The sequence below is a fragment of the Watersipora subatra genome, chromosome 11 (genome assembly GCF_963576615.1).
Source record: "Watersipora subatra chromosome 11, tzWatSuba1.1, whole genome shotgun sequence".
Classification (NCBI taxonomy): domain Eukaryota; kingdom Metazoa; phylum Bryozoa; class Gymnolaemata; order Cheilostomatida; family Watersiporidae; genus Watersipora; species Watersipora subatra.
In genome coordinates, this window is record NC_088718.1 from 13,030,232 (window position 1) to 13,042,880 (window position 12,649).

Below are 12,649 nucleotides of genomic sequence, written 5' to 3' on the forward strand. Positions count from 1 at the left end.
CTTTTAATCCGAAGAAATCTCTTTTAAAGGAAGTTTGTTACTTTTTCTCGACATAAAGTGACGCGCTATCGTAGATCTTATTAGTTTACCGGCTATCTAATGTCTACGCGTGTAAAGACAGGTGAGTAGTAAGCGCCGTTCTTTGGCTTGTTCTTCTCATCTACGAGTTCGAAAGAAAACAGCCCTACATTATAAAAGCTTTTACTTACGCGATCAGGTGTGTTAAAAAGATGTTCACGTCGAACCAAATAAAGCGATGCTTTAGAAATGGTGTAATAGCCTCCAAACGAGTACGCTCGCGTTCGACCGCCGCGCGAGTAGCTTCAACTCCTAACGAAACAATCGTAGTACGTCTACTATATACACGTGTAAATTAGGATTCGTTTGCTCTCTCAACATCTGAAAGAGCGGTTAATCGCGCTGCAACGAAACATTCATGCGTACCATGTAAACTAGGATTCGTTCGCTCTCTCAATATTTGAAAGAGCGGTCAATCGCGCTGCCGGTTATTCGTCCAGCTCGCTCATTAGCTATGAAAAGCTATCGAGTTACTTCGAACGCATAGCTTAAAACTTTGCCATTGCGTAACGAATATTCCCGGCTCAAACGAATCGTTGATATTGTGCAAATTAGGAGTCGTGTGTACTCTCATACTTCGACGGCGTGGTTGTTCGCGCTCGATAATATTCGACTCGTTCACTCATTGGCTAAACGCATAGCGTTCAAGATCTCGCCGATTCGTACGAAGGTTGCAGGCTCGTTACCGCCGCTTCACGCGCTTTAGATTATTTCGTCAGCATTTTGAAAACTACGGTAAATATTTTCCTTTTAAATAATTATAATCGCGTGGAAATGACCTTACGCGAAAGTAGGCTTTTCGCTAGAGATAATTCCGCAAAGATAAAAACTGATGGAGCAACCTTAGCTACGCGCTGGCCCGCGCTCATTACCGAACTTAGTTGCCGTCGTAACGTAGATTCCACGTTCCGGTTTGTAATTCGTTTCGAAACTTTTTGACACAATTTACCTTTTAGACTTTTACGCATCCGCGAGTACGGTTTTGTTTCATCACGATCGAAGACGATCGCTCGAGTTTACATTACGAGAATGCGTATTTTGCGGCGAAAGGCCGAGTCGAGTTTCGTTTAGTTATTTATTTTAGCTTTTAGGTAAACTCGTAACGCCGACATACGAGTTGCGCAATTAAAAGGAAATCTTAACGCGAGTTTCTTGAGCTATTACGCCGCGCAAAATGAAAACGAATCGAAATTATATCCTCTTTAAAATACACGGGTAGCAGCGGCGCATGGCTGGTGAAGATGAGGAGATTGAAGCTAGCCGGATAGCATCAAGTACTAATAATATTCATATTATCCAGTTTCGGCTAAAACCTTTGAATGGAAATGATTTTTTATTTTATATCAAAAGATAGAGCGAATTAAAAGACTTTTAAATGGAAATGATTTTTTATTTTATATCAAAAGATAGAGCGAATTAAAAGACTTTTAAATGGAAATGATTTTTTATTTTATATCAAGAGATAGAGCGAATTAAGAGACTTTTAAATGGAAATGATTTTTTGTTTTAAATCAAGAGATAGAGCGAATTAAAAGACTTTTAAATGGAAATGATTTTTTATTTTACATCAAGAGATAGAGCGAATTAAAAGACTTTCAAGCGGAAATGATTTTTTATTTTACATCAAGAGATAGAGCGAATTAAAAGACTTTCGAGCGGAAATGATTTTTTATTCTATATCAAGAGATAGAGTGAATTAAAGAAGCTTGAAAATTCTAAATTAGTATAATTTTGATAAAAACTAAAGGTCTACAGCACCCGGTATTCCCAGGCGGTCACCCATCCAAGTACTAACCGGGCTCGACGTTGCTTAGCTTCAGTGATCGGACGAGAACTGGCGTTTTCAACGTGATATGGCCGTAGACATTTAGTAAGCTTCAACAGACGCTAATGAGAAACGTGGCAATAATCAGCGAACGCCCATTGGACACTATAGTCACGGCTTGGTGAGCATTATTATAACTCTGCGTTAATAGCGTGTCTCGAAGAGCGCGTCAGTGTCTACGGCCATATCACGTTGAAAACGCCAGTTCTCGTCCGATCACTGAAGCTAAGCAACGTCGAGCCCGGTTAGTACTTGGATGGGTGACCGCCTGGGAATACCGGGTGCTGTAGACTTTTTATTTATTTTTACATCTTGCTATCTTCATCGCGATCTTCGCGCTATCTTCATCTACATGTACATGTACATGTTCATGTACATGAACATGTACTACGTATGCGTTATATATATATACATATACTATGTACTATGTACTACGTACGTGTAGTGTGTAACAGTATATATAACTTTGCTGCTGCATTTCCGCGTCAAAACCCTTCTGGCAAGCGTGATCAATTAAAGCGCGACACTTTTTGTAGTCGAAGGATGTACTCTACTCGTGTATAACGAAAACTGTTGCAGCGTCCGATCTCAACATAAAAATAACATATTCTCACTTTTAATCCGAAGAAATCTCTTTTAAAGGAAGTTTGTTACTTTTTCTCGACATAAAGTGACGCGCTATCGTAGATCTTATTAGTTTACCGGCTATCTAATGTCTACGCGTGTAAAGACAGGTGAGTAGTAAGCGCCGTTCTTTGGCTTGTTCTTCTCATCTACGAGTTCGAAAGAAAACAGCCCTACATTATAAAAGCTTTTACTTACGCGATCAGGTGTGTTAAAAAGATGTTCACGTCGAACCAAATAAAGCGATGCTTTAGAAATGGTGTAATAGCCTCCAAACGAGTACGCTCGCGTTCGACCGCCGCGCGAGTAGCTTCAACTCCTAACGAAACAATCGTAGTACGTCTACTATATACACGTGTAAATTAGGATTCGTTTGCTCTCTCAACATCTGAAAGAGCGGTTAATCGCGCTGCAACGAAACATTCATGCGTACCATGTAAACTAGGATTCGTTCGCTCTCTCAATATTTGAAAGAGCGGTCAATCGCGCTGCCGGTTATTCGTCCAGCTCGCTCATTAGCTATGAAAAGCTATCGAGTTACTTCGAACGCATAGCTTAAAACTTTGCCATTGCGTAACGAATATTCCCGGCTCAAACGAATCGTTGATATTGTGCAAATTAGGAGTCGTGTGTACTCTCATACTTCGACGGCGTGGTTGTTCGCGCTCGATAATATTCGACTCGTTCACTCATTGGCTAAACGCATAGCGTTCAAGATCTCGCCGATTCGTACGAAGGTTGCAGGCTCGTTACCGCCGCTTCACGCGCTTTAGATTATTTCGTCAGCATTTTGAAAACTACGGTAAATATTTTCCTTTTAAATAATTATAATCGCGTGGAAATGACCTTACGCGAAAGTAGGCTTTTCGCTAGAGATAGTTCCGCAAAGATAAAAACTGATGGAGCAACCTTAGCTACGCGCTGGCCCGCGCTCATCACCGAACTTAGTTGCCGTCGTAACGTAGATTCCACGTTCCGGTTTGTAATTCGTTTCGAAACTTTTTGACACAATTTACCTTTTAGACTTTTACGCATCCGCGAGTACGGTTTTGTTTCATCACGATCGAAGACGATCGCTCGAGTTTACATTACGAGAATGCGTATTTTGCGGCGAAAGGCCGAGTCGAGTTTCGTTTAGTTATTTATTTTAGCTTTTAGGTAAACTCGTAACGCCGACATACGAGTTGCGCAATTAAAAGGAAATCTTAACGCAAGTTTCTTGAGCTATTACGCCGCGCAAAATGAAAACGAATCGAAATTATATCCTCTTTAAAATACACGGGTAGCAGCGGCGCATGGCTGGTGAAGATGAGGAGATTGAAGCTAGCCGGATAGCATCAAGTACTAATAATATTCATATTATCCAGTTTCGGCTAAAACCTTTGAATGGAAATGATTTTTTATTTTATATCAAAAGATAGAGCGAATTAAAAGACTTTTAAATGGAAATGATTTTTTATTTTATATCAAAAGATAGAGCGAATTAAAAGACTTTTAAATGGAAATGATTTTTTATTTTATATCAAGAGATAGAGCGAATTAAGAGACTTTTAAATGGAAATGATTTTTTGTTTTAAATCAAGAGATAGAGCGAATTAAAAGACTTTTAAATGGAAATGATTTTTTATTTTACATCAAGAGATAGAGCGAATTAAAAGACTTTCAAGCGGAAATGATTTTTTATTTTACATCAAGAGATAGAGCGAATTAAAAGACTTTCGAGCGGAAATGATTTTTTATTCTATATCAAGAGATAGAGTGAATTAAAGAAGCTTGAAAATTCTAAATTAGTATAATTTTGATAAAAACTAAAGGTCTACAGCACCCGGTATTCCCAGGCGGTCACCCATCCAAGTACTAACCGGGCTCGACGTTGCTTAGCTTCAGTGATCGGACGAGAACTGGCGTTTTCAACGTGCTATGGCCGTAGACATTTAGTAAGCTTCAACAGACGCTAATGAGAAACGTGGCAATAATCAGCGAACGCCCATTGGACACTATAGTCACGGCTTGGTGAGCATTATTATAACTCTGCGTTAATAGCGTGTCTCGAAGAGCGCGTCAGTGTCTACGGCCATATCACGTTGAAAACGCCAGTTCTCGTCCGATCACTGAAGCTAAGCAACGTCGAGCCCGGTTAGTACTTGGATGGGTGACCGCCTGGGAATACCGGGTGCTGTAGACTTTTTATTTATTTTTACATCTTGCTATCTTCATCGCGATCTTCGCGCTATCTTCATCTACATGTACATGTACATGTTCATGTACATGAACATGTACTACGTATGCGTTATATATATATACATATACTATGTACTATGTACTACGTACGTGTAGTGTGTAACAGTATATATAACTTTGCTGCTGCATTTCCGCGTCAAAACCCTTCTGGCAAGCGTGATCAATTAAAGCGCGACACTTTTTGTAGTCGAAGGATGTACTCTACTCGTGTATAACGAAAACTGTTGCAGCGTCCGATCTCAACATAAAAATAACATATTCTCACTTTTAATCCGAAGAAATCTCTTTTAAAGGAAGTTTGTTACTTTTTCTCGACATAAAGTGACGCGCTATCGTAGATCTTATTAGTTTACCGGCTATCTAATGTCTACGCGTGTAAAGACAGGTGAGTAGTAAGCGCCGTTCTTTGGCTTGTTCTTCTCATCTACGAGTTCGAAAGAAAACAGCCCTACATTATAAAAGCTTTTACTTACGCGATCAGGTGTGTTAAAAAGATGTTCACGTCGAACCAAATAAAGCGATGCTTTAGAAATGGTGTAATAGCCTCCAAACGAGTACGCTCGCGTTCGACCGCCGCGCGAGTAGCTTCAACTCCTAACGAAACAATCGTAGTACGTCTACTATATACACGTGTAAATTAGGATTCGTTTGCTCTCTCAACATCTGAAAGAGCGGTTAATCGCGCTGCAACGAAACATTCATGCGTACCATGTAAACTAGGATTCGTTCGCTCTCTCAATATTTGAAAGAGCGGTCAATCGCGCTGCCGGTTATTCGTCCAGCTCGCTCATTAGCTATGAAAAGCTATCGAGTTACTTCGAACGCATAGCTTAAAACTTTGCCATTGCGTAACGAATATTCCCGGCTCAAACGAATCGTTGATATTGTGCAAATTAGGAGTCGTGTGTACTCTCATACTTCGACGGCGTGGTTGTTCGCGCTCGATAATATTCGACTCGTTCACTCATTGGCTAAACGCATAGCGTTCAAGATCTCGCCGATTCGTACGAAGGTTGCAGGCTCGTTACCGCCGCTTCACGCGCTTTAGATTATTTCGTCAGCATTTTGAAAACTACGGTAAATATTTTCCTTTTAAATAATTATAATCGCGTGGAAATGACCTTACGCGAAAGTAGGCTTTTCGCTAGAGATAGTTCCGCAAAGATAAAAACTGATGGAGCAACCTTAGCTACGCGCTGGCCCGCGCTCATCACCGAACTTAGTTGCCGTCGTAACGTAGATTCCACGTTCCGGTTTGTAATTCGTTTCGAAACTTTTTGACACAATTTACCTTTTAGACTTTTACGCATCCGCGAGTACGGTTTTGTTTCATCACGATCGAAGACGATCGCTCGAGTTTACATTACGAGAATGCGTATTTTGCGGCGAAAGGCCGAGTCGAGTTTCGTTTAGTTATTTATTTTAGCTTTTAGGTAAACTCGTAACGCCGACATACGAGTTGCGCAATTAAAAGGAAATCTTAACGCAAGTTTCTTGAGCTATTACGCCGCGCAAAATGAAAACGAATCGAAATTATATCCTCTTTAAAATACACGGGTAGCAGCGGCGCATGGCTGGTGAAGATGAGGAGATTGAAGCTAGCCGGATAGCATCAAGTACTAATAATATTCATATTATCCAGTTTCGGCTAAAACCTTTGAATGGAAATGATTTTTTATTTTATATCAAAAGATAGAGCGAATTAAAAGACTTTTAAATGGAAATGATTTTTTATTTTATATCAAAAGATAGAGCGAATTAAAAGACTTTTAAATGGAAATGATTTTTTATTTTATATCAAGAGATAGAGCGAATTAAGAGACTTTTAAATGGAAATGATTTTTTGTTTTAAATCAAGAGATAGAGCGAATTAAAAGACTTTTAAATGGAAATGATTTTTTATTTTACATCAAGAGATAGAGCGAATTAAAAGACTTTCAAGCGGAAATGATTTTTTATTTTACATCAAGAGATAGAGCGAATTAAAAGACTTTCGAGCGGAAATGATTTTTTATTCTATATCAAGAGATAGAGTGAATTAAAGAAGCTTGAAAATTCTAAATTAGTATAATTTTGATAAAAACTAAAGGTCTACAGCACCCGGTATTCCCAGGCGGTCACCCATCCAAGTACTAACCGGGCTCGACGTTGCTTAGCTTCAGTGATCGGACGAGAACTGGCGTTTTCAACGTGCTATGGCCGTAGACATTTAGTAAGCTTCAACAGACGCTAATGAGAAACGTGGCAATAATCAGCGAACGCCCATTGGACACTATAGTCACGGCTTGGTGAGCATTATTATAACTCTGCGTTAATAGCGTGTCTCGAAGAGCGCGTCAGTGTCTACGGCCATATCACGTTGAAAACGCCAGTTCTCGTCCGATCACTGAAGCTAAGCAACGTCGAGCCCGGTTAGTACTTGGATGGGTGACCGCCTGGGAATACCGGGTGCTGTAGACTTTTTATTTATTTTTACATCTTGCTATCTTCATCGCGATCTTCGCGCTATCTTCATCTACATGTACATGTTCATGTACATGAACATGTACTACGTATGCGTTATATATATATACATATACTATGTACTATGTACTACGTACGTGTAGTGTGTAACAGTATATATAACTTTGCTGCTGCATTTCCGCGTCAAAACCCTTCTGGCAAGCGTGATCAATTAAAGCGCGACACTTTTTGTAGTCGAAGGATGTACTCTACTCGTGTATAACGAAAACTGTTGCAGCGTCCGATCTCAACATAAAAATAACATATTCTCACTTTTAATCCGAAGAAATCTCTTTTAAAGGAAGTTTGTTACTTTTTCTCGACATAAAGTGACGCGCTATCGTAGATCTTATTAGTTTACCGGCTATCTAATGTCTACGCGTGTAAAGACAGGTGAGTAGTAAGCGCCGTTCTTTGGCTTGTTCTTCTCATCTACGAGTTCGAAAGAAAACAGCCCTACATTATAAAAGCTTTTACTTACGCGAACAGGTGTGTTAAAAAGATGTTCACGTCGAACCAAATAAAGCGATGCTTTAGAAATGGTGTAATAGCCTCCAAACGAGTACGCTCGCGTTCGACCGCCGCGCGAGTAGCTTCAACTCCTAACGAAACAATCGTAGTACGTCTACTATATACACGTGTAAATTAGGATTCGTTTGCTCTCTCAACATCTGAAAGAGCGGTTAATCGCGCTGCAACGAAACATTCATGCGTACCATGTAAACTAGGATTCGTTCGCTCTCTCAATATTTGAAAGAGCGGTCAATCGCGCTGCCGGTTATTCGTCCAGCTCGCTCATTAGCTATGAAAAGCTATCGAGTTACTTCGAACGCATAGCTTAAAACTTTGCCATTGCGTAACGAATATTCCCGGCTCAAACGAATCGTTGATATTGTGCAAATTAGGAGTCGTGTGTACTCTCATACTTCGACGGCGTGGTTGTTCGCGCTCGATAATATTCGACTCGTTCACTCATTGGCTAAACGCATAGCGTTCAAGATCTCGCCGATTCGTACGAAGGTTGCAGGCTCGTTACCGCCGCTTCACGCGCTTTAGATTATTTCGTCAGCATTTTGAAAACTACGGTAAATATTTTCCTTTTAAATAATTATAATCGCGTGGAAATGACCTTACGCGAAAGTAGGCTTTTCGCTAGAGATAGTTCCGCAAAGATAAAAACTGATGGAGCAACCTTAGCTACGCGCTGGCCCGCGCTCATCACCGAACTTAGTTGCCGTCGTAACGTAGATTCCACGTTCCGGTTTGTAATTCGTTTCGAAACTTTTTGACACAATTTACCTTTTAGACTTTTACGCATCCGCGAGTACGGTTTTGTTTCATCACGATCGAAGACGATCGCTCGAGTTTACATTACGAGAATGCGTATTTTGCGGCGAAAGGCCGAGTCGAGTTTCGTTTAGTTATTTATTTTAGCTTTTAGGTAAACTCGTAACGCCGACATACGAGTTGCGCAATTAAAAGGAAATCTTAACGCGAGTTTCTTGAGCTATTACGCCGCGCAAAATGAAAACGAATCGAAATTATATCCTCTTTAAAATACACGGGTAGCAGCGGCGCATGGCTGGTGAAGATGAGGAGATTGAAGCTAGCCGGATAGCATCAAGTACTAATAATATTCATATTATCCAGTTTCGGCTAAAACCTTTGAATGGAAATGATTTTTTATTTTATATCAAAAGATAGAGCGAATTAAAAGACTTTTAAATGGAAATGATTTTTTATTTTATATCAAAAGATAGAGCGAATTAAAAGACTTTTAAATGGAAATGATTTTTTATTTTATATCAAGAGATAGAGCGAATTAAGAGACTTTTAAATGGAAATGATTTTTTGTTTTAAATCAAGAGATAGAGCGAATTAAAAGACTTTTAAATGGAAATGATTTTTTATTTTACATCAAGAGATAGAGCGAATTAAAAGACTTTCAAGCGGAAATGATTTTTTATTTTACATCAAGAGATAGAGCGAATTAAAAGACTTTCAAGCGGAAATGATTTTTTATTCTATATCAAGAGATAGAGTGAATTAAAGAAGCTTGAAAATTCTAAATTAGTATAATTTTGATAAAAACTAAAGGTCTACAGCACCCGGTATTCCCAGGCGGTCACCCATCCAAGTACTAACCGGGCTCGACGTTGCTTAGCTTCAGTGATCGGACGAGAACTGGCGTTTTCTTCTTCTCGCTGGATGAGTACTGATCATTTACATATCATTTCATCGCGAGACGCATGCGTAGTACATGTACATGTTTATATAACATCATGGTTCAATCCTGCGTCAAACCTTTTTGGCCAAGGTGATAACTCAATGCGCGACACTTTTTGTAGTCGAAAGATGTACTCATGTGTCTCATGCGATGTCTCTTGTGTGATCGATTTGGAGCTTGCTTTTTCAATGTGATATGGCCGTTGACATGCTATAGACAGCACTGTTTCGGCTATTGAAGCTTCATCCGTGCAGCTCACAGCTGTCTAGGCAGATATTTCCCTTCGCTAATGAGAGTTCACTTCATGCCATAAAGCAACTAAGTTGCTTCACAGACTTTAAAAAAGTCTATGTTCTGTGACAAGAGTGCTCAGACCGCAAAAGTGCTAAGCTATGCACAAAGCTTCTTAGGGTCGCACCTTTTACAGAAACTGAGTTTAAAGCTCAATTAAAACAAAATAGTGCTTGATTATCAAGATTCAAGAAATCGATACTTTCTAGAAGCACAGTCTTTTGTCCTTTTGCATTTTTTTTCGTTGCCAAGTAAAACAGTTTGTAGTTAAGTGTGTTCACTTCGCTTTTCTTTCACTTTTTGTTTCATGTATTCTTTACAACCACAATCTTATTTTTTTTATGACAAAAGTTATATACTGGTTTATAAATCTAAATGTTCGGTTGTCTGTCCGTCTTACGTCAAGTTTTAGCGATTAAACTAAGAATGAAAATCTCCTTTGCTTTGGAATTTAACTTGGAAACACTGGTTTTGCAGACAGGTGCGCTTAGCAATGTTAGTCAGCCACCTTGCCGTACTATGGAATAATTGTGTACCTACTTATTATACTTGCTAAAGTTTATTGGCGCACTGGACTCCCGGTAAACTAGAAAAAAAAATACATCTCAAAATTCTGGAAGTTTATGCTGCATAATCCTAATCAAACTTATTGCACACACAGAAATAAGCAAACTCCTTCATTTAAAACTTTGAATAGTAATATTCATATATATATCTATATTTAAACATAGTGAGCTCCAGAAAAGCGCGCTATTGGGAATGGCTAAGATCTTGCGAACGAGTGCTCGAACTCCCAAGTGACCATATTTATAGTATAAAGAAAGGTATTGTGTGATTGTCCAATTGAGCTGGGTTTAAATTAAACTACATGAGGACCAGTGTCACAAATTGGTGTTGCAAAACTCATCCCCTCTTCCGTGTTCCCTGAATTTTGTTTGTGCAGGTTCAACAAAACTTCAAGCGTCAACTTTATGTTGACTTACATCATCTTTATTAGTTGCTGTAAGTTATCCAAACCATGTCTTAAACTGGTCACAGCTAGAGGCAGCTGTCTCCCTTTACATCATATCCAAAACGAATGCTGTTTATCTTTTCAAGCTTTATGATTCATAAATCATATGACTAGGGTTTTTGATTAATCATAACTTATATGGTTTATGATTTGGATAATAATAATTACTGTATTACATACTGCTTATGTAATTATTAAACTTTTCCCTATTATGCAAAATAGGCAATTATGAAAAAAGCACGCTGATTGCGTAATATAAACTTCTGTTTACTAATGGCTGTGCAATTATAGTCCAGTAACTGAGAAACAAACAAAGTAAGATAATATATTGTATGTTATATTATATATTTTGTATTATATAATGTCATTATGCAGATATTTGACAACTGGTCTATAAGACAGATATACACTTTATATTGATTTTGAAATCATATTTATGAATAACTTTTTTGAATGTCTTGGGCATAGTTTATGTTGAAGCTTACTGTGTAATTTCAATCAAATGTATTTAGTTAATAAGCCACGAACCAACAGCGTTGTCCTCTATAGAGTCTTTTAATTTTAGATTATTTTCTTGTCTGAACTTATTCAATTTTTATATCATATCAGCTGCAGTATTTATTTATTGACATAAATATTGTCTGCACTCATAATTTGTAATTTTGCATGAATTAGTGTTACATGTTTTACTAAACTAAAAAATGTGATTTCTCAGTTTAGTAATATATTATTTGCAAAAAAATTATTTGCCAGTTACGTAGTTATGCTCTATTTTTATCCTTCGTTTTTTCGTGATGTCATTTTATCGTTGTCGGCCATCTTTATAGACAATTTTATCGTTAGAAACATGAAGCTTTTGCAATGATAATTTGAAAACAATGTTTTTGTTTGCAATTTTTTATTATAAAATCAAAACAACACTTGAAAGTACTAATAAATCAAAGAAAAACGATCGTTTTCTACAAATATGGCGGCTTTTTCGTGAACGAGCTCATGTGCAAACGACTTGACGACGTCAAAAAACGATGGATTATAAGAAGTTACGTTTCAACGTTTATGTTTTTAAGAGTTGTCTTGCTTTGTAAATTCAATAAACGTAACTAACAACATGTTATTGAATGAACTATTTTGGTAATTCCTCTTAAGACATTGATACAACACTATCTTTTTATTTTAATCATCGCGCTATATGTCGATGGTAAAACCAGTTCGAATAAATACTTTGTCACGTGTGTCTTTCAAAAGAGATTGGTGCATTATTGAAATCGCCATGCCGCTATGTCGAAGTATTATAATCGCAACAGGTTTGAACTACAACATCACTTTACTTCTGATATTTCAGATTTACCTATTTAATGTTTGCACATCAACTTATTATTCGTAAATGCTGCTTAAATTTTATGTTGATCATGAGTGCGTTCTATGTTTGCCAGGTTTATTATTCCCTTAGATCTATTCATTGAAGAGGTTGTAAAAAAACAGCTGGAATTAAAACTAGGCTAAATATAGGTATTCTGTGGTGGTTGATAATAAATAAGAGTAAATTTTTTGCATAAACGTACATAACACCGGAGAAATGTATATTTTAATTTGAGTGTAACGCTGGCCAGTATTTAACTCGTTATAATACAATCTTAGTGTTTAGATTGTTTCTAAATTGTCTCTAGTTTTCAAAAGCTAGTTTGAAAATGTGTAGGCAGTGGATTACATTCAAACAACTTACTTGTTAATTTGTAATCAGTTGTAATTATGAAATTGAATATGCTTTCCTTGTTCAACATCAAATATGTTCAAGCGACTAGACTAAATTGCACCTAATTTGTCTTTATAACTTGCTGAAGAAATCTAC

At 37.9% G+C, this 12,649-nt stretch overlaps 1 protein-coding gene and 6 non-coding genes across 8 annotated transcripts in view; 4 read left to right on the forward strand and 3 right to left on the reverse strand.

Moving 5' to 3' along the window:
- Positions 1-1,824: 1,824 nt before the first annotated feature.
- LOC137409515 (5S ribosomal RNA) lies at positions 1,825-1,943 on the reverse strand. Its single transcript, XR_010980730.1, has one exon. It is a non-coding gene; the product is annotated as a 5S ribosomal RNA (ribosomal RNA).
- A 134-nt stretch (positions 1,944-2,077) lies between these two features.
- On the forward strand, positions 2,078-2,196 carry LOC137409054 (5S ribosomal RNA). The gene has a single exon (XR_010980301.1). It is a non-coding gene; the product is annotated as a 5S ribosomal RNA (ribosomal RNA).
- Positions 2,197-4,340: 2,144 nt separating this feature from the next.
- LOC137409170 (5S ribosomal RNA) lies at positions 4,341-4,459 on the reverse strand. The gene has a single exon (XR_010980409.1). It is a non-coding gene; the product is annotated as a 5S ribosomal RNA (ribosomal RNA).
- A 134-nt stretch (positions 4,460-4,593) lies between these two features.
- Positions 4,594-4,712, forward strand: LOC137409055 (5S ribosomal RNA). The gene has a single exon (XR_010980302.1). It is a non-coding gene; the product is annotated as a 5S ribosomal RNA (ribosomal RNA).
- Positions 4,713-6,856: 2,144 nt separating this feature from the next.
- Positions 6,857-6,975, reverse strand: LOC137409171 (5S ribosomal RNA). The gene has a single exon (XR_010980410.1). It is a non-coding gene; the product is annotated as a 5S ribosomal RNA (ribosomal RNA).
- A 134-nt stretch (positions 6,976-7,109) lies between these two features.
- LOC137409056 (5S ribosomal RNA) lies at positions 7,110-7,228 on the forward strand. Its single transcript, XR_010980303.1, has one exon. It is a non-coding gene; the product is annotated as a 5S ribosomal RNA (ribosomal RNA).
- A 2,343-nt stretch (positions 7,229-9,571) lies between these two features.
- The window catches only part of LOC137407723 (arginine-glutamic acid dipeptide repeats protein-like), an 86,302-nt gene continuing 83,224 nt past the window's right edge, over positions 9,572-12,649 (forward strand). The window contains exon 1 of one of the 2 annotated variants that reach the window (XM_068094099.1): positions 9,572-9,587. The gene's annotated coding sequence lies outside the window, so the exon portion shown is untranslated. Of the gene's footprint in view, positions 9,588-12,085; positions 12,105-12,649 lie in introns of those variants that run through there. The other variant, XM_068094096.1, reaches the window with a different exon arrangement.